At 39.7% G+C, this 21,511-nt stretch overlaps 1 pseudogene; it reads right to left on the reverse strand.

Moving 5' to 3' along the window:
• LOC124019956 overlaps positions 1–21,511 on the reverse strand; it is a 61,991-nt pseudogene that overhangs the window by 34,949 nt on the left and 5,531 nt on the right.

The following is a 21,511-nucleotide window of genomic DNA, read 5'->3' on the forward strand; positions in this document are numbered from 1 at the left end:
TGGTATGTGTGTGTCCTACCTGTTGACTGGTATGTGTGTGTCCTACCTGTTGTCTGGTTCTGTATGTCTGGTATGTGTGTGTCCTACCTGTTGACTGGTATGTGTGTGTCCTACCTGTTGTCTGGTATGTGTGTGTCCTACCTGTTGACTGGTATGTGTGTGTCCTACCTGTTGACTGGTATGTGTGTGTCCTACCTGTTGTCTGGTTCTGTATGTCTGGTATGTGTGTGTCCTACCTGTGTGACAGGGATGGGAGTAGTTGAGTGCGAGGACAGGAGCCCAGGAAGAGAGACAGGCCATCACACTGCTGTTTCCTAACGTTGCATTAGTCTACAACACACACACACACACACACACACACACACACACACACACACACACACACACACACACACACACACACACACACACACACACACACACACACACACACACACACACACACACACCCGTTACATCAGTTTACAGAAGAAAATGATATTTCGTCGTGTGTGTGTGTTACTCACAGTGTTGAGTGTAATCTCCAGGTTCAAGGTCCCTCCAGTAGACTGTGTGTTGAGGGGGTAGGTGAGGAGCGTGGGGTGTGTGTGTGTGACCGTTACATTAGGTCCATTAATGGGAGAGAACCGGACAGACAGAACGTCTAGTTCCTCACGGAGCACTGGGACACTCCACACACACTCCGACGACACGTTGTTATGACGACCTGCCTCGGCAACCACAGAACCGTTGCCTGGTGATGTTGTCGTGCTGCTGTTGCCATGGAGCCTGTTAATGAAATCGTCTCCAGACATACCCACGCTCTGAGGCTTACAACCCACTGACACACACACATGGTACAACCACTGTTACCTCATCACCTCACATATGTGTGTGTGTGTGTGTGTGTGTGTGTGTGTGTGTGTGTGTGTGTGTGTGTGTGTGTGTGTGTGTGTGTGTGTGTGTGTGTGTGTGTGTGTGTGTGTGTGTGTGTGTGTGTGTGTGTGTGTGTGTGTGTGTGTGTGTGTGTAGTGCGTACCTGTGTAGTTGACTGAGATGCTGAAGGCTGTGGTTCGGTTGCTATGGTAACTATCCACGGTGACTCGTATCCAAGTATTCCATGGGGAGCGAGGAGAACGGCCGAGCAGCCAATCAGAGAACAGTTCACCCTCACAAGCCCCCTGGGGGAGGAGGAGCCCAGCGTGAGGGACAATGAACAGTTTCCGTTCACAAGTCCCTCCCCCCAGGTACAGCCACTCACAGACACCGAGAGAGACGACACGAACTCTGGAACAAACACCCTGACAGAGAGAGAGAGAGAGAGAGATATCTATTAACTAACCAACTACTCCAACAGTCTGAAAAGATAGATGGAATCCTTCTTCTACCATAGTCCCACACAACCATCCAATGTATTATATTTACATGGTCCTAAAGCATTGAATGGAGGTTTGGCATTGCTCCGAGTCCAATTTTTAGATTTTTGGTCCCAACCGCCGTGTCTTTGTGAGACGCAGAGTAGGTGAACGGATGATCTCCACATGTGTGGTTCCCACCGTGAAGCATGGAGGAGGAGGTGGTGTGATGGTGTGTGGTTCCCACCGTGAAGCATGGAGGAGGAGGTGGTGTGATGGTGTGTGGTTCCCAACGTGAAGCATGGAGGAGGAGGTGTGATGGTGTGTGGTTCCCACCGTGAAGCATGGAGGAGGTGGTGTGATGGTGTATGGTTCCCACTGTGAAGCATGGAGGAGGTGGTGTGATGGTGTATGGTTCCCACCGTGAAGCATGGAGGAGGTGGTGTGATGGTGTCAACAACTACAGACCAGTATCCCTTCTTTCTTTTCTCTCCAAAACTCTTGAACGTGCCGTCCTTGGCCAGCTCTCCCGCTATCTCTCTCAGAATGACCTTCTTGATCCAAATCAGTCAGGTTTCAAGACTAGTCATTCAACTGAGACTGCTCTTCTCTGTATCACGGAGGCGCTCCGCACCGCTAAAGCTAACTCTCTCTCCTCTGCTCTCATCCTTCTAGACCTATCGGCTGCCTTCGATACTGTGAACCATCAGATCCTCCTCTCCACCCTCTCCGAGTTGGGCATCTCCGGCGCGGCCCACGCTTGGATTGCGTCCTACCTGACAGGTCGCTCCTACCAGGTGGCGTGGCGAGAATCTGTCTCCTCACCACGCGCTCTCACCACTGGTGTCCCCCAGGGCTCTGTTCTAGGCCCTCTCCTATTCTCGCTATACACCAAGTCACTTGGCTCTGTCATAACCTCACATGGTCTCTCCTATCATTGCTATGCAGACGACACACAATTAATCTTCTCCTTTCCCCCTTCTGATGACCAGGTGGCGAATCACATCTCTGCATGTCTGGCAGACATATCAGTGTGGATGACGGATCACCACCTCAAGCTGAACCTCGGCAAGACGGAGCTGCTCTTCCTCCCGGGGAAGGACTGCCCGTTCCATGATCTCGCCATCACGGTTGACAACTCCACAGTGTCCTCCTCCCAGAGCGCTAAGAACCTTGGCGTGATCCTGGACAACACCCTGTCGTTCTCAACTAACATCAAGGCGGTGGCCCGTTCCTGTAGGTTCATGCTCTACAACATCCGCAGAGTACGACCCTGCCTCACACAGGAAGCGGCGCAGGTCCTAATCCAGGCACTTGTCATCTCCCGTCTGGACTACTGCAACTCGCTGTTGGCTGGGCTCCCTGCCTGTGCCATTAAACCCCTACAACTCATCCAGAACGCCGCAGCCCGTCTGGTGTTCAACCTTCCCAAGTTCTCTCACGTCACCCCGCTCCTCCGCTCTCTCCACTGGCTTCCAGTTGAAGCTCGCATCCGCTACAAGACCATGGTGCTTGCCTACGGAGCTGTGAGGGGAACGGCACCTCAGTACCTCCAGGCTCTGATCAGGCCCTACACCCAAACAAGGGCACTGCGTTCATCCACCTCTGGCCTGCTCGCCTCCCTACCACTGAGGAAGTACAGTTCCCGCTCAGCCCAGTCAAAACTGTTCGCTGCTCTGGCCCCTCAATGGTGGAACAAACTCCCTCACGACGCCAGGACAGCGGAGTCAATCATCACCTTCCGGAGACACCTGAAACCCCACCTCTTTAAGGAATACCTAGGATAGGATAAGTAATCCTTCTCAACACCCCCTTTTTAAGATTTAGATGCACTATTGTAAAGTGACTGTTCCACTGGATGTCATAAGGTGAATGCACCAATTTGTAAGTCGCTCTGGATAAGAGCGTCTGCTAAATGACTTAAATGTAAATGTAATGTGTATGGTTCCCACCAGTTCCCACCGTGGTTCCCATTATTATAATAATAATACATATTATATACATCTATATATATTATAATAATAATACATATTATATACATCTATATATATTATAATAATAATACATATTATATACATCTATATATATTATAATAATAATACATATTATATACATCTATATATATTATAATAATAATACATATTATATACATCTATATATATTATAATAATAATACATATTATAATAATAATACATATTATAATAATAATCATATTATAATAATAATATATTATAATAATAACATATTATATACATCTATATATATTATAATAATAATACATATTATATACATCTATATATATTATAATAATAATACATATTATATACATCTATATATATTATAATAATAATACATATTATATACATCTATATATATTATAATAATAATACATATTATATACATCTATATATATTATAATAATAATCATATTATATACATCTATATATATTATAATAATAATACATATTATATACATCTATATATATTATAATAATACTACATATTATATACATCTATATATATTATAATAATACATATTATATACATCTATATATATTATAATAATAATACATATTATATACATCTATATATATTATAATAATAATACATATTATATACATCTATATATATTATAATAATAATACATATTATATACATCTATATATATTATAATAATAATACATATTATAATAATAATACATATTATAATAATAATACATATTATAATAATACATATTATATACATCTATATATATTATAATAATAATACATATTATATACATCTATACATATTATAATAATAATACATATTATAATAATACATATTATATACATCTATATATATTATATTAATAATACATATTATATACATCTATACATATTATAATAATACATATTATATACATCTATGCATGAGAACGAGTGAGAGAAACCGGTTTCCCACAAGTACAACTCATATTCACACTTGGTTGATAGATATAGTGCACTATATCTATCAATCATCTAGGACAATAGTCTGACAATATACGTAGGGTGAAAGAAACCTACTTCTGATGACCTCTGCTGAGGTAAGTTGGTTCCGGTTGGAGCGAGTGGTCGCATCTGCACTTCGCTCCCGCGGGTAGTATAACTTTTTCATTATATTTCATTATATCACAACGGTTTGATTTGTCTAATCTTAGCAATTTCTCTTAGCAATTTCTTCTCAGCTAGCTACATAGCCGTCTTTGTATCAAAGATAATTGCGTAATTATCGTATTTCGCCGTCCTAACGTAGTCTTCACTAGCCAGCTAGCTAACGTCCACTGATTTGCTGCACTGGAGAAACTATTACACTCAACTGAACGACTTGATTAGTGTAGTGTTAGCTAGCTACATAGCTGCCTTTGCTGTCTTCGTATCATTGTATCCAAGATAATTGTGTTGTTTAGGTTTAGAGTGTGTAGTCTTAGAGTGATTATCTTAATTTACCGAGGTTAGCTAGCCAGCTATTTGTCGTCCTTAACGTAGGTGACTCTGCTAGCTAGCCAACAGCTAGCCAACGCTAGTCAACGTCTTCTGTATAGAACTCAACTACCCGGTCGCATTCACAGGTAGTATCACATTTTCACTTCATTTCATTACAGTACAACGGTTTGATTTGTTTGATCGTAGCTAGCTACATAGCCGTCTTTGTATCAAAGATAATTGTGTAGTCTAGAGCGATTTTCTAGGTTCGCTAGCCAGCTATTGTCGTTCTTTTTTAACGCAACGTAACGTAAACAACACTGCTAGCTAGCCAGCTAGCCCCCGAATAGCAACACTGCAGAAACTATTACACTCAACGGAACGACTTGATTAGTGTAGTGTCAACAACGCACCCACTGCCAGCTGGCCTACTTCAGCAGTACTGTATCATTTTAATCATTTTAGTCAATAAGATTCTTGCTACGTAGCTTAACTTTCTGAACATTCGAGACGTGTAGTCCACTTGTCATTCCAATCTCCTTTGCATTAGCGTAGCCTCTTCTGTAGCCTGTCAACTATGTGTCTGTTTATCCCTGTTCTCTCCTCTCTGCACAGACCATACAAACGCTCCTCACCGCGTGGCCGCGGCCACCCTACTCTGGTGGTCCCAGCGCGCACGACCCACGTGGAGTTCCAGGTCTCCGGTAGCCTCTGGAACTGCCAATCTGCGGTCAACAAGGCAGAGTTCATCTCAGCCTATGCCTCCCTCCAGTCCCTCGACTTCTTGGCACTGACGGAAACATGGATCACCACAGACAACACTGCTACTCCTACTGCTCTCTCTTCGTCCGCCCACGTGTTCTCGCACACCCCGAGAGCGTCTGGTCAGCGGGGTGGTGGCACCGGGATCCTCATCTCTCCCAAGTGGTCATTCTCTCTTTCTCCCCTTACCCATCTGTCTATCGCCTCCTTTGAATTCCATGCTGTCACAGTTACTAGCCCTTTCAAGCTTAACATCCTTATCATTTATCGCCCTCCAGGTTCCCTCGGAGAGTTCATCAATGAGCTTGATGCCTTGATAAGCTCCTTTCCTGAGGACGGCTCACCTCTCACAGTTCTGGGCGACTTTAACCTCCCCACGTCTACCTTTGACTCTTTCCTCTCTGCCTCCTTCTTTCCACTCCTCTCCTCTTTTGACCTCACCCTCTCACCTTCCCCCCCTACTCACAAGGCAGGCAATACGCTCGACCTCATCTTTACTAGATGCTGTTCCTCCACTAACCTCATTGCAACTCCCCTCCAAGTCTCCGACCACTGCCTTGTATCCTTTTCCCTCTCGCTCTCATCCAACACCTCCCACACTGCCCCTACTCGGATGGTATCACGCCATCCCAACCTTCGCTCTCTCTCCCCCGCTACTCTCTCCTCTTCCATCCTATCATCTCTTCCCTCCGCTCAAACCTTCTCCCACCCATCTCCTGATTCTGCCTCCTCAACCCTCCTCTCCTCCCTCTCTGCATCCCTTGACTCTCTATGTCCCCTATCCTCCAGGCCGGCTCGGTCCTCCCCTCCCGCTCCGTGGCTCGATGACTCATTGCGAGCTCACAGAACAGGGCTCCGGGCAGCCGAGCGGAAATGGAGGAAAACTCGCCTCCCTGCGGACCTGGCATCCTTTCACTCCCTCCTCTCTACATTTTCCTCCTCTGTCTCTGCTGCTAAAGCCACTTTCTACCACGCTAAATTCCAAGCATCTGCCTCTAACCCTAGGAAGCTCTTTGCCACCTTTTCCTCCCTCCTGAATCCTCCGCCCCCTCCCCCCTCCTCCCTCTCTGCAGATGACTTCGTCAACCATTTTGAAAAGAAGGTCGACGACATCCGATCCTCGTTTGCTAAGTCAAACGACACCGCTGGTTCTGCTCACACTGCCCTACCCTGTGCTCTGACCTCTTTCTCCCTCTCTCTCCAGATGAAATCTTGCGTCTTGTGACGGCCGGCCGCCCAACAACCTGCCCGCTTGACCCTATCCCCTCCTCTCTTCTCCAGACCATTTCCGGAGACCTTCTCCTTACCTCACCTCGCTCATCAACTCATCCCTGACCGCTGGCTACGTCCCTTCCGTCTTCAAGAGAGCGAGAGTTGCACCCCTTCTGAAAAAACCTACACTCGATCCCTCCGATGTCAACAATTACAGACCAGTATCCCTTCTTTCTTTTCTCTCCAAAACTCTTGAACGTGCCGTCCTTGGCCAGCTCTCCCGCTATCTCTCTCTGAATGACCTTCTTGATCCAAATCAGTCAGGTTTCAAGACTAGTCATTCAACTGAGACTGCTCTCCTCTGTATCACGGAGGCGCTCCGCACTGCTAAAGCTAACTCTCTCTCCTCTGCTCTCATCCTTCTAGATCTGTCGGCTGCCTTCGATACTGTGAACCATCAGATCCTCCTCTCCATTGCGTCCTACCTGACAGGTCGCTCCTACCAGGTGGCGTGGCGAGAATCTGTCTCCTCACCACGCGCTCTCACCACTGGTGTCCCCCAGGGCTCTGTTCTTGGCCCTCTCCTATTCTCGCTATACACCAAGTCACTTGGCTCTGTCATAACCTCACATGGTCTCTCTTATCATTGCTATGCAGACGACACACAATTAATCTTCTCCTTTCCCCCTTCTGATGACCAGGTGGCGAATCGCATCTCTGCATGTCTGGCAGACATATCAGTGTGGATGACGGATCACCACCTCAAGCTGAACCTCGGCAAGACGGAGCTGCTCTTCCTCCCGGGGAACGACTGCCCGTTCCATGATCTCGCCATCACGGTTGACAACTCCATTGTGTCCTCCTCCCAGAGCGCCAAGAACCTTGGCGTGATCCTGGACAACACCCTGTCGTTCTCAACCAACATCAAGGCGGTGGCCCGTTCCTGTAGGTTCATGCTCTACAACATCCGCAGAGTACGACCCTGCCTCACACAGGAAGCGGCGCAGGTCCTAATCCAGGCACTTGTCATCTCCCGTCTGGATTACTGCAACTCGCTGTTGGCTGGGCTCCCTGCCTGTGCCATTAAACCCCTTCAACTCATCCAGAACGCCGCAGCCCGTCTGGTGTTCAACCTTCCCAAGTTCTCTCACGTCACCCCGCTCCTCCGTTCTCTCCACTGGCTTCCAGTTGAAGCTCGCATCCGCTACAAGACCATGGTGCTTGCCTACGGAGCTGTGAGGGGAACGGCACCTCAGTACCTCCAGGCTCTGATCAGGCCCTACACCCAAACAAGGGCACTGCGTTCATCCACCTCTGGCCTGCTCGCCTCCCTACCACTGAGGAAGTACAGCTCCCGCTCAGCCCAGTCAAAACTGTTCGCTGCCCTGGCCCCCAATGGTGGAACAAACTCCCTCACGACGCCAGGACAGCGGAGTCAATCACCACCTTCCGGAGACAGCTGAAACCCCACCTCTTTAAGGAATACCTAGGATAGGATAAGTAATCCCTCTCACCCCCCCTAAGTTTTAGATGCACTATTGTTAAGTGACTGTCCCACTGGATGTCATAAGGTGAATGCACCAATTTGTAAGTCGCTCTGGATAAGAGCGTCTGCTAAATGACTTAAATGTAAATGTAATGTTATAATAATACCGTGGTTCCCATATTATAATAATAATACATATTATATACATCTATACATATTATAATAATACATATTATATACATCTATATATATTATAATAATACTACATATTATAATAATACTACATATTATAATAATACTACATATTATAATAATAATACATATTATAATAATAATACATATTATAATAATAATGCATATTATAATAATACATATTATATACATCTATATATATTATAATAATAATACATATTATATACATCTATATATATTATAATAATAATACATATTATATACGTCTATATATATAATAATAATAATACATATTATATACATCTATATATATTATAATAATAATACATATTATATACATCTATATATATTATAATAATACATATTATATACATCTATATATATTATAATAATACATATTATATACATCTATATATATTATAATAATAATACATATTATAATAATAATACATATTATAATAATAATACATATTATAATAATAATACATATTATATACATCTATATATATTATAATAATAATACATATTATATACATCTATATATATTATAATAATAATACATATTATAGACGTCTATAAATATAATAATAACACATATTATATACGTCTATAAATATTATAATAATACACATTATATACGTCTATATATATTATAATAATAACATATTATATACGTCTATATATATTATAATAATAATACATATTATACACGTCTATATATATATATTATAATAATAATACATATTATATACATCTATATATATTATTATAATAACATATTATATACGTCTATATATATTATTATAATAACATATTATATACGTCTATATATATTATTATAATAACATATTATATACATCTATATATATTATAATAATAATACATATTATATACGTCTATATATATTATTATAATAACATATTATATACGTCTATATATATTATAATAATAATACATATTATATACGTCTATATATATTATTATAATAACATATTATATACGTCTATATATATTATAATAATAATACATATTATATACATCTATATATATTATTATAATACATATTATATACGTCTATATATATTATTATAATAACATATTATATACATCTATATATATTATTATAATAACATATTATATACGTCTTTATATATTATAATAATAATACATATTTATAATCTATATATATTATTATAATAACATATTATATAAGCCAGTCTATATATATTATAATAATAATACATATTATATACGTCTATAAATATTATTATAATAAACATATTATACACAGCCTTATATATTATAATAATAATACATATTTATATACGTCTATATATATTATAATAATAATACATATTATATACGTCTTTATATATTATTATAATAACATATTATATACATCTATATATATTATAATAATAATACATATTATATACATTGTCTGCCCCCTTTATTTATCCTACGATTCTCCTGAATTGTCGCTGTACATTCAAAAAGTGCTGAACAAAAAGTTATATCGACTCCGTCCGTCTTACCTCGCTCAATAATGTCTTCATCGAAATTATGGATGCCCTCTTATCCGCTCCTCGTCCCCTTATGCCATAGTTTGTACATCTCAATTATCAGTAGAAACCACATTTGTTTAAGCCAGTCAGCCTTATCAGCTATGTTATTGGGCTGTTAACATCAGTTAGCAGTATTAAACCCTAACACACACAGCCTTATCAGCTATTAAACCCTAACACACACAGCCTTATCAGCTATTAAACCCTAACACACACAGCCTTATCAGCTATTAAACCCCAACACACACAGCCTTATCAACTATTAAACCCTAACACACACAGCCTTATCAGCTATTAAACCCTAACACACACAGCCTTATCAGCTATTAAACCCTAACACACACAGCCTTATCAGCTATTAAACCCTAACACACACAGCCTTATCAGCTATTAAACCCTAACACACACAGCCTTATCAGCTATTAAACCCTAACACACACAGCCTTATCAGCTATGAAACCCTAACACACACAGCCTTATCAGCTATTAAACCCTAACACACACAGCCTTATCAACTATTAAACCCTAACACACACACACCGGTATTAAACCACATTTGTTTAAGCAAGTCAGCCTTATCAGCTATTAAACCCTAACACACACACCGGTATTAAACCACATTTGTTTAAGCCAGTCAGCCTTATCAGCTATTAAACCCTAACACACACAGCCTTATCAACTATTAAACCCTAACACACACAGCCTTATCAGCTATTAAACCCTAACACACACAGCCTTATCAGCTATTAAACCCTAACACACACAGCCTTATCAACTATTAAACCCTAACACACACAGCCTTATCAGCTATGAAACCCTAACACACACAGCCTTATCAGCTATGAAACCCTAACACACACAGCCTTATCAACTATTAAACCCTAACACACACAGCCTTATCAGCTATTAAACCCTAACACACACAGCCTTATCAGCTATGAAACCCTAACACACACAGCCTTATCAGCTATTAAACCCTAACACACACAGCCTTATCAGCTATTAAACCCTAACACACACAGCCTTATCAGCTATTAAACCCTAACACACACACACCGGTATTAAACCACATCTGTTTAAGCCAGTCAGCCTTATCAGCTATGTTATTGGGCTGTTAACATCCGTTAGCAGTATTAAACCCTAACACACACACACCGGTATTAAACCACATTTGTTTAAGCAAGTCAGCCTTATCAGCTATTAAACCCTAACACACACACACCGGTATTAAACCACATTTGTTTAAGCAAGTCAGCCTTATCAGCTATTAAACCCTAACACACACAGCCTTATCAACTATTAAACCCTAACACACACAGCCTTATCAACTATTAAACCCTAACACACACAGCCTTATCAGCTATTAAACCCTAACACACACAGCCTTATCAACTATTAAACCCTAACACACACAGCCTTATCAGCTATTAAACCCTAACACACACAGCCTTATCAAGCTATTAAACCCTAACACACACAGCCTTATCAGCTATTAAACCCTAACACACACAGCCTTATCAGCTATTAAACCCTAACACACACAGCCTTATCAGCTATTAAACCCTAACACACACAGCCTTATCAGCTATTAAACCCTAACACACACAGCCTTATCAGCTATTAAACCCTAACACACACAGCCTTATCAGCTATTAAACCCTAACACACACAGCCTTATCAACTATTAAACCCTAACACACACAGCCTTATCAACTATTAAACCCTAACACACACAGCCTTATCAACTATTAAACCCTAACACACACAGCCTTATCAACTATTAAACCCTAACACACACAGCCTTATCAGCTATTAAACCCTAACACACACAGCCTTATCAGCTATTAAACCCTAACACACACAGCCTTATCAGCTATTAAACCCTAACACACACAGCCTTATCAGCTATTAAACCCTAACACACACAGCCTTATCAGCTATTAAACCCTAACACACACAGCCTTATCAGCTATTAAACCCTAACACACACAGCCTTATCAGCTATTAAACCCTAACACACACAGCCTTATCAACTATTAAACCCTAACACACACAGCCTTATCAGCTATTAAACCCTAACACACACAGCCTTATCAACTATTAAACCCTAACACACACAGCCTTATCAGCTATTAAACCCTAACACACACAGCCTTATCAGCTATTAAACCCTAACACACACAGCCTTATCAGCTATTAAACCCTAACACACACAGCCTTATCAGCTATTAAACCCTAACACACACAGCCTTATCAACTATTAAACCCTAACACACACAGCCTTATCAGCTATTAAACCCTAACACACACAGCCTTATCAGCTATTAAACCCTAACACACACAGCCTTATCAGCTATTAAACCCTAACACACACAGCCTTATCACTATTAACACACACCTTATCAGCTATTAAACCCTAACACACACAGCCTTATCAGCTATTAAACCCTAACACACACAGCCTTATCAGCTATTAAACCCTAACACACACAGCCTTATCAGCTATTAAACCCTAACACACACAGCCTTATCAGCTATTAAAGCCTTATCAGCTATTAAACTAACACACAGCCTTATCAGCTATTAAACCCTAACACACACAGCCTTATCAAGCTATTAAACCCTAACACACACAGCCTTATCAACTATTAAACCCTAACACACACAGCCTTATCAGCTATTAAACCCTAACACACACAGCCTTATCAGCTATTAAACCCTAACACACACAGCCTTATCAACTATTAAACCCTAACACACACAGCCTTATCAGCTATTAAACCCTAACACACACAGCCTTATCAACTATTAAACCCTAACACACACAGCCTTATCAACTATTAAACCCTAACACACACAGCCTTATCAGCTATGTTATTGGGCTGTTAACATCAGTTAGCTCTACATTCAATTCTCAGAACGTGAAGGAAACTTTCCATAAAAAACTTTAATGAGCAGCGGAGAGAGAGGGAGGAAGAGGAGAGAGGGAGGAAGAGGAGAGAGGGAGGAAGAGCGAGCACAATAGCTGTGTGTGAAAGGCAGAGAGGGAGGAAGAGAGCCCAGCGAGCATCTAATGTGTATTAGGAATGTTCTCCAACTGATTTGACATGGGGAATAGTTCAGAGAACACTAAAAAACAACGTTCTTCAGTGGTAATTTCAGTCCTTCAGCATGTTTTCTGCAGGTTTTCTCATGGTTCTATTTAGTCATGTTCCCAGAACGTTCAGAGAATGTTAAGACGCAACGTTCTTCAGTGGTAATTTCAGTCCTTCAGCATGTTTTCTGCAGGTTTTCTCATGGTTCTATTTAGTCATGTTCCCAGAACGTTCAGAGAATGTTAAGACGCAACGTTCTTCAGTGGTAATTTCAGTCCTTCAGCATGTTTTCTGCAGGTTTTCTCATGGTTCTATTTAGTCATGTTCTAAGAATGTTATTTCAAGACATCTACATTCCGTTCTCAGCCTTAACAAAACTCTCTCTATCCTCTAGTTAAGTGTGTTCAGGTGTGTTGCCAAGCCCACTAATTGGCTACACCTGATGTTCATAGTGCTCATTACCTTTGAAATGTGGTCTGTTTGAATAGACTAAAATGAACAGCTTTGTATGCATAAACATCCTGGTGGCCCAGTGGACTAATTCCAGGGATAGAGAACACAAGCTCATAGGTTCAAATCTCACTGACTCTGTGTCACAATTAAAAAATAAACCAAACTGTTTTGTTGATTAATGCCAAAGCAAATCAATGTACGACTTTTTCTGTGCTTGGAGCTCAAAACAGTTAACCCAAAATAAGCTAGCAGTGTTACTAAAAGTCTTAGTGAAACATTTACTTGAAAGTTAAGGAAATTAATTCAAAAACCTCCAAATAACCTTTTTACATTTCATTCTTAACGTTAAGAAAACATTCAAATGTTGTGAATGTTAGGCTTATTATTGAGTTATTTAGTGTAATAACATTCAACATGTTGTGAATGTTAGGCTTATTATTGAGTTATTTAGTGTAATAACATTCAACATGTTGTGAATGTTAGGCTTATTATTGAGTTATTTAGTGTAATAACATTCAACATGTTGTGAATGTTAGGCTTATTATTGAGTTATTTAGTGTAATAACATTCAACATGTTGTGAATGTTAGGCTTATTATTGAGTTATTTAGTGTAATAACATTCAACATGTTGTGAATGTTAGGCTTATTATTGAGTTATTTAGTGTAATAACATTCAACATGTTGTGAATGTTAGGCTTATTATTGAGTTATTTAGTGTAATAACATTCAACATGTTGTGAATGTTAGGCTTATTATTGAGTTATTTAGTGTAATAACATTCAACATGTTGTGAATGTTAGTGTAATAAGGCAATTATTGAGTTATTTAGTGTAATAACATTCAACATGTTGTGAATGTTAGGCTTATTATTGAGTTATTTAGTGTAATAACATTCAACATGTTGTGAATGTTAGGCTTATTATTGAGTTATTTAGTGTAATAACATTCAACATGTTGTGAATGTTAGGCTTATTATTGAGTTATTTAGTGTAATAACATTCAACATGTTGTGAATGTTAGGCTTATTATTGAGTTATTTAGTGTAATAACATTCAACATGTTGTGAATGTTAGGCTTATTATTGAGTTATTTAGTGTAATAACATTCAACATGTTGTGAATGTTAGGCTTATTATTGAGTTATTTAGTGTAATAACATTCAACATGTTGTGAATGTTAGGCTTATTATTGAGTTATTTAGTGTAATAACATTCAACATGTTGTGAATGTTAGAGTTATTTTATTATTGATTGAGTTATTTAGTTCTTCAGAGTTATTTGTAATAACATTCAACATGTTGTGAATGTTAGGCTTATTATTGAGTTATTTAGTGTAATAACATTCAACATGTTGTGAATGTTAGGCTTATTATTGAGTTATTTAGTGTAATAACATTCAACATGTTGTGAATGTTAGGCTTATTATTGAGTTATTTAGTGTAATAACATTCAACATGTTGTGAATGTTAGGCTTATTATTGAGTTATTTAGTGTAATAACATTCAACATGTTGTGAATGTTAGGCTTATTATTGAGTTATTTAGTGTAATAACATTCAACATGTTGTGAATGTTAGGCTTATTATTGAGTTATTTAGTGTAATAACATTCAACATGTTGTGAATGTTAGGCTTATTATTGAGTTATTTAGTGTAATAACATTCAACATGTTGTGAATGTTAGGCTTATTATTGAGTTATTTAGTGTAATAACATTCAACATGTTGTGAATGTTAGGCTTATTATTGAGTTATTTAGTGTAATAACATTCAACATGTTGTGAATGTTAGGCTTATTATTGAGTTATTTAGTGTAATAACATTCAACATGTTGTGAATGTTAGGCTTATTATTGAGTTATTTAGTGTAATAACATTCAACATGTTGTGAATGTTAGGCTTATTATTGAGTTATTTAGTGTAATAACATTCAACATGTTGTGAATGTTAGGCTTATTATTGAGTTATTTAGTGTAATAACATTCAACATGTTGTGAATGTTAGGCTTATTATTGAGTTATTTAGTGTAATAACATTCAACATGTTGTGAATGTTAGGCTTATTATTGAGTTATTTAGTGTAATAACATTCAACATGTTGTGAATGTTAGGCTTATTATTGAGTTATTTAGTGTAATAACATTCAACATGTTGTGAATGTTAGGCTTATTATTGAGTTATTTAGTGTAATAACATTCAACATGTTGTGAATGTTAGGCTTATTATTGAGTTATTTAGTGTAATAACATTCAACATGTTGTGAATGTTAGGCTTATTATTGAGTTATTTAGTGTAATAACATTCAACATGTTGTGAATGTTAGGCTTATTATTGAGTTATTTAGTGTAATAACATTCAACATGTTGTGAATGTTAGGCTTATTATTGAGTTATTTAGTGTAATAACATTCAACATGTTGTGAATGTTAGGCTTATTATTGAGTTATTTAGTGTAATAACATTCAACATGTTGTGAATGTTAGGCTTATTATTGAGTTATTTAGTGTAATAACATTCAACATGTTGTGAATGTTAGGCTTATTATTGAGTTATTTAGTGTAATAACATTCAACATGTTGTGAATGTTAGGCTTATTATTGAGTTATTTAGTGTAATAACATTCAACATGTTGTGAATGTTAGGCTTATTATTGAGTTATTTAGTGTAATAACATTCAACATGTTGTGAATGTTAGGCTTATTATTGAGTTATTTAGTGTAATAACATTCAACATGTTGTGAATGTTAGGCTTATTATTGAGTTATTTAGTGTAATAACATTCAACATGTTGTGAATGTTAGGCTTATTATTGAGTTATTTAGTGTAATAACATTCAACATGTTGTGAATGTTAGGCTTATTATTGAGTTATTTAGTGTAATAACATTCAACATGTTGTGAATGTTAGGCTTATTATTGAGTTATTTAGTGTAATAACATTCAACATGTTGTGAATGTTAGGCTTATTATTGAGTTATTTAGTGTAATAACATTCAACATGTTGTGAATGTTAGGCTTATTATTGAGTTATTTAGTGTAATAACATTCAACATGTTGTGAATGTTAGGCTTATTATTGAGTTATTTAGTGTAATAACATTCAACATGTTGTGAATGTTAGGCTTATTATTGAGTTATTTAGTGTAATAACATTCAACATGTTGTGAATGTTAGGCTTATTATTGAGTTATTTAGTGTAATAACATTCAACATGTTGTGAATGTTAGGCTTATTATTGAGTTATTTAGTGTAATAACATTCAACATGTTGTGAATGTTAGGCTTATTATTGAGTTATTTAGTGTAATAACATTCAACATGTTGTGAATGTTAGGCTTATTATTGAGTTATTTAGTGTAATAACATTCAACATGTTGTGAATGTTAGGCTTATTATTGAGTTATTTAGTGTAATAACATTCAACATGTTGTGAATGTTAGGCTTATTATTGAGTTATTTTGTGTAATAACATTCAACATGTTGTGAATGTTAGGCTTATTATTGAGTTATTTAGTGTAATAACATTCAACATGTTGTGAATGTTAGGCTTATTATTGAGTTATTTAGTGTAATAACATTCAACATGTTGTGAATGTTAGGCTTATTATTGAGTTATTTAGTGTAATAACATTCAACATGTTGTGAATGTTAGGCTTATTATTGAGTTATTTAGTGTAATAACATTCAAATATTTCTGAAATATTCCCAGGAAACCTTTCAGGGAAACAGAGTAAAATGTTCAAAGAACCGAAAAATGTACATTCAGGTTCAGGTACAGGTTCAGGTTCAGGTACAGGTTCAGGTAGGTTCAGGTAGGTTCAGGTTCAGGTAGGTTCAGGTAGGTTCAGGTAGGTTCAGGTACGTTCAGGTACGTTCAGGTACAGGTTCAGGTAGGTTCAGGTAGGTTCAGGTACGTTCAGGTAGGTTCGGGTAGGTTCAGGTAGGTTCAGGTTCAGGTAGGTTCAGGTAGGTTCAGGTACAGGTTCAGGTAGGTTCAGGTAGGTTCAGGTACGTTCAGGTAGGTTCGGGTAGGTTCAGGTAGGTTCAGGTACGTTCAGGTTCAGGTAGGTTCAGGTAGGTTCAGGTAGGTTCAGGTTCAGGTAGGTTCAGGTTCAGGTACGTTCAGGTAGGTTCAGGTTCAGGTACGTTCAGGTTCAGGTAGGTTCAGGTTCAGGTAGGTTCAGGTTCAGGTACGTTCAGGTACGTTCAGGTTCAGGTACGTTCAGGTACGTTCAGGTTCAGGTACGTTCAGGTACGTTCAGGTAGGTTCAGGTTCAGGTTCAGGTAGGTTCACTTCTGTTCTCAGAACGTTTAAAAAACATTCAGTTTTACCAGTCAGGAAACTTATGGCTTTGTTCCCACAACCAATGCGAAAACCAAAAACACATGTTCCCCCAACTTCCAAGGGACCGAATATGCTAGTTGGGTTGTTAGACCGAAGTAGACAGTCAGAGAGAGAAAGACAGAGGGGATTGTTATAGTAGACAGTCAGAGAGAGAGAGACAGAGGGTATTGTTATAGTAGACAGACTTTCAGGTGTGACTGGTTTTTATCATAATGCCTGACTGTTCAAATCGAATCTCAAATCTCTTCCTCATTGCTCTCTAAAGCTGGAGTTACATCAAGCAACTTTCACACAGCTTCAGGTCCAAGCAGCCGAGTTGCTTCTTGAGAAACATCCCCCTGCAACTCATCTGCATCTCGGGTGCATCGAAACGTTCCAACTATATGCAACAGCCAATCAAAACAAATACTTTTGTCACATGATCCAATGAAAAGGTTCTGAATTCTGAGCCAGTTATCATGTCAACACAGCTGTCAGTCCTGCGGGAACTGGGATCAAGGTTGACAGAAGAGACATTAGCCCAACGGGAGCTATATAATTAAATATTGGCATCATAGCTAGTCATGGTTTATGTACATGGTTTGGAAGACAATAAATGTAATTTTAGAAGTGAACCTAGACCTCTCTCTGACCACTTTCAACTGAAAATGTCCATTAGCTCGGTTAGCACATTGTCCTGTTGGCTGCATTGTATCTATATCCATGCTGTTACAATAACCAGACAAATATAGAAATCAAAAGATTAGAAGCTAATCACTGGTGAAACCATCACGTAATGCAGCAGATGACACGGGGTGAGTTAAGAATTCTCAACCAATAAGACAAAAGCAGCTTCAGTTTGATTGGCTTGGTTCTATGACCTTTTCATCTCCTTTCAGTTGTGACAGGGTCAGGGGTTAAGGTCAGGGGTTAGGGTTAGCGTAACGGTCCTTACCTGAGTCGTGCAGGTTTGTCGGGGGAGGCGCACTGGGTTAGGGGCGTGGCCTGGAGGATGGGTGTGTCCACTGCTCTCCTGACTGATAGCTGGGGCTGGAAGAGGTAAGAGCAGGACGGGAATCCCTACACACACAATACACACACACACATTATAAACACACACACACAAACACACATTATAAACACACACACAATACACACACACACAAACACACACACAATACACACAGAAACACATTATAAAAACTCCTCACCTTGTGTTCGATGCGTCCATCGTCTCGGGGCAGGTGAGCCGCCAGGTACCAGTCTCCGGGGGCGGGGTTAGAGAGGTTAAAGGTTGTGTTGCTTTGTGATGATGTCATGGGCAGGTTGAGCGAGAGGACTGGTGATGTCACAGTGTTGTTAGGAAACAGCCGTCCTACTGGGTCAATGACTGGAGGAGCTCCCCAACGCATGTACCTGAGGAGGAGGAGGAGGAGAGAGGAGGGAGGGGTGGAGAGAGGAGGAGGGAGGGAGGGTGAGGGAGGGAGGAGGAGGGAGGGGTGGAGGGAGGAGGAGGGAGAGGTGTAGGGTTAGATAGAGAACACTGAGTAGAAACATGTTATTGCCGGTAGAGACAGGCTTTCATGTGTTGCCCCGAGAGAGAGAGAGAGAGACAGAGAGAGACAGAGAGAGAGACAGAGAGACAGAGAGAGAGAGAGAGAAACAGAGAGACAGAGAGAGAGGTAGAGAGAGAGAGAGCCAGAGAGAGAGAGAGAGAGAGAGAGACACATCTAAGTTCACAGAGTTCCCATGTTGAGCAATGAGCAGCGCTGAGCTTTAGAGTCCCTGACAGTCAACATTAGAAACAATAGAAAGGAAGCAGTCATAGACTGACATGGTGACGTTGTGTGTTCCAGTTGAACCAGTACAGTCATAGACTGACATGGTGACGTTGTGTGTTCCAGTTGAACCAGTACAGTCATAGACTGACATGGTGTCATAGACTGACATGGTGACGTTGTGTGTTCCAGTTGAACCAGTACAGTCATAGACTGACATGGTGACGTGTGTTCCAGTTGAACCAGTACAGTCATAGACTGACATGGTGACGTTGTGTGTTCCAGTTGAACCAGTACAGTCATAGACTGACATGGTGACGTTGTGTGTTCCAGTTGAACCAGTACAGTCATAGACTGACATGGTGACGTTGTGTGTTCCAGTTGAACCAGTACAGTCATAGACTGACATGGTGACGTGTGTTCCAGTTGAACCAGTACAGTCATAGACTGACATGGTCATAGACTGACATGGTGTGTGTTCCAGTTGAACCAGTACAGTCATAGACTGACATGGTGACGTACAGTCATGTGTTCCAGTTGAACCAGTACAGTCATAGACTGACATGGTGACGTTGTGTGTTCCAGTTGAACCAGTACAGTCATAGACTGACATGGTGACGTGTGTTCCAGTTGAACCAGTACAGTCATAGACTGACAGTTGACATGGTGTTGTGTGTTCCAGTTGAACCAGTACAGTCATAGACTGACATGGTGACGTTGTGTGTTCCACAGTTGAACCAGTACAGTCATAGACTGACATGGTGACGTTGTGTGTTCCAGTTGAACCAGTACAGTCATAGACTGACATGGTGTCATAGACTGACATGGTGACGTTGTGTGTTCCAGTTGAACCAGTACAGTCATAGACTGACATGGTGTCATAGACTGACATGGTGACGTTGTGTGTTCCAGTTGAACCAGTACAGTCATAGACTGACATGGTGACGTTGTGTGTTCCACAGTTGAACCAGTACAGTCATAGACTGACATGATGACGTTGTGTGTTCTACAGTTGAACCAGTACAGTCATAGACTGACATGATGACGTTGTGTGTTCCACAGTTGAACCAGTACAGTCATAGACTGACATGGTGACGTTGTGTGTTCTACAGTTGAACCAGTACAGTCATAGACTGACATGATGACGTTGTGTGTTCCACAGTTGAACCAGTACAGTCATAGACTGACATGATGACGTTGTGTGTTCCACAGTTGAACCAGTACAGTCATAGACTGACATGGTGACGTTGTGTGTTCTACAGTTGAACCAGTACAGTCATAGACTGACATGGTGTCATAGACTGACATGGTGACGTTGTGTGTTCCAGTTGAACCAGTACAGTCATAGACTGACATGGTGACGTTGTGTGTTCCACAGTTGAACCAGTACAGTCATAGACTGACATGGTGACGTTGTGTGTTCCACAGTTGAACCAGTACAGTCATAGACTGACATGGTGACGTTGTGTGTTCTACAGTTGAACCAGTACATTCATAGACTGACATGGTGACGTTGTGTGTTCCACAGTTGAACCAGTACAGTCATAGACTGACATGGTGTCATAGACTGACATGGTGACGTTGTGTGTTCCAGTTGAACCAGTACAGTCATAGACTGACATGGTGACGTTGTGTGTTCCACAGTTAAACCAGTACAGTCATAGACTGACATGGTGACGTTGTGTGTTCTACAGTTGAACCAGTACAGTCATAGACTGACATGATGACGTTGTGTGTTCCACAGTTGAACCAGTAGTCATAGACTGACATGGTGACGTTGTGTGTTCCAGTTGAACCAGTAGTCATAGACTGACATGGTGACGTTGTGTGTTCCAGTTGAACCAGTACAGTCAGACTGACATGGTGACGTTG

The sequence above is a fragment of the Oncorhynchus gorbuscha genome, unplaced genomic scaffold, assembly GCF_021184085.1.
Source record: "Oncorhynchus gorbuscha isolate QuinsamMale2020 ecotype Even-year unplaced genomic scaffold, OgorEven_v1.0 Un_scaffold_743, whole genome shotgun sequence".
NCBI lineage: Eukaryota > Metazoa > Chordata > Actinopteri > Salmoniformes > Salmonidae > Oncorhynchus > Oncorhynchus gorbuscha.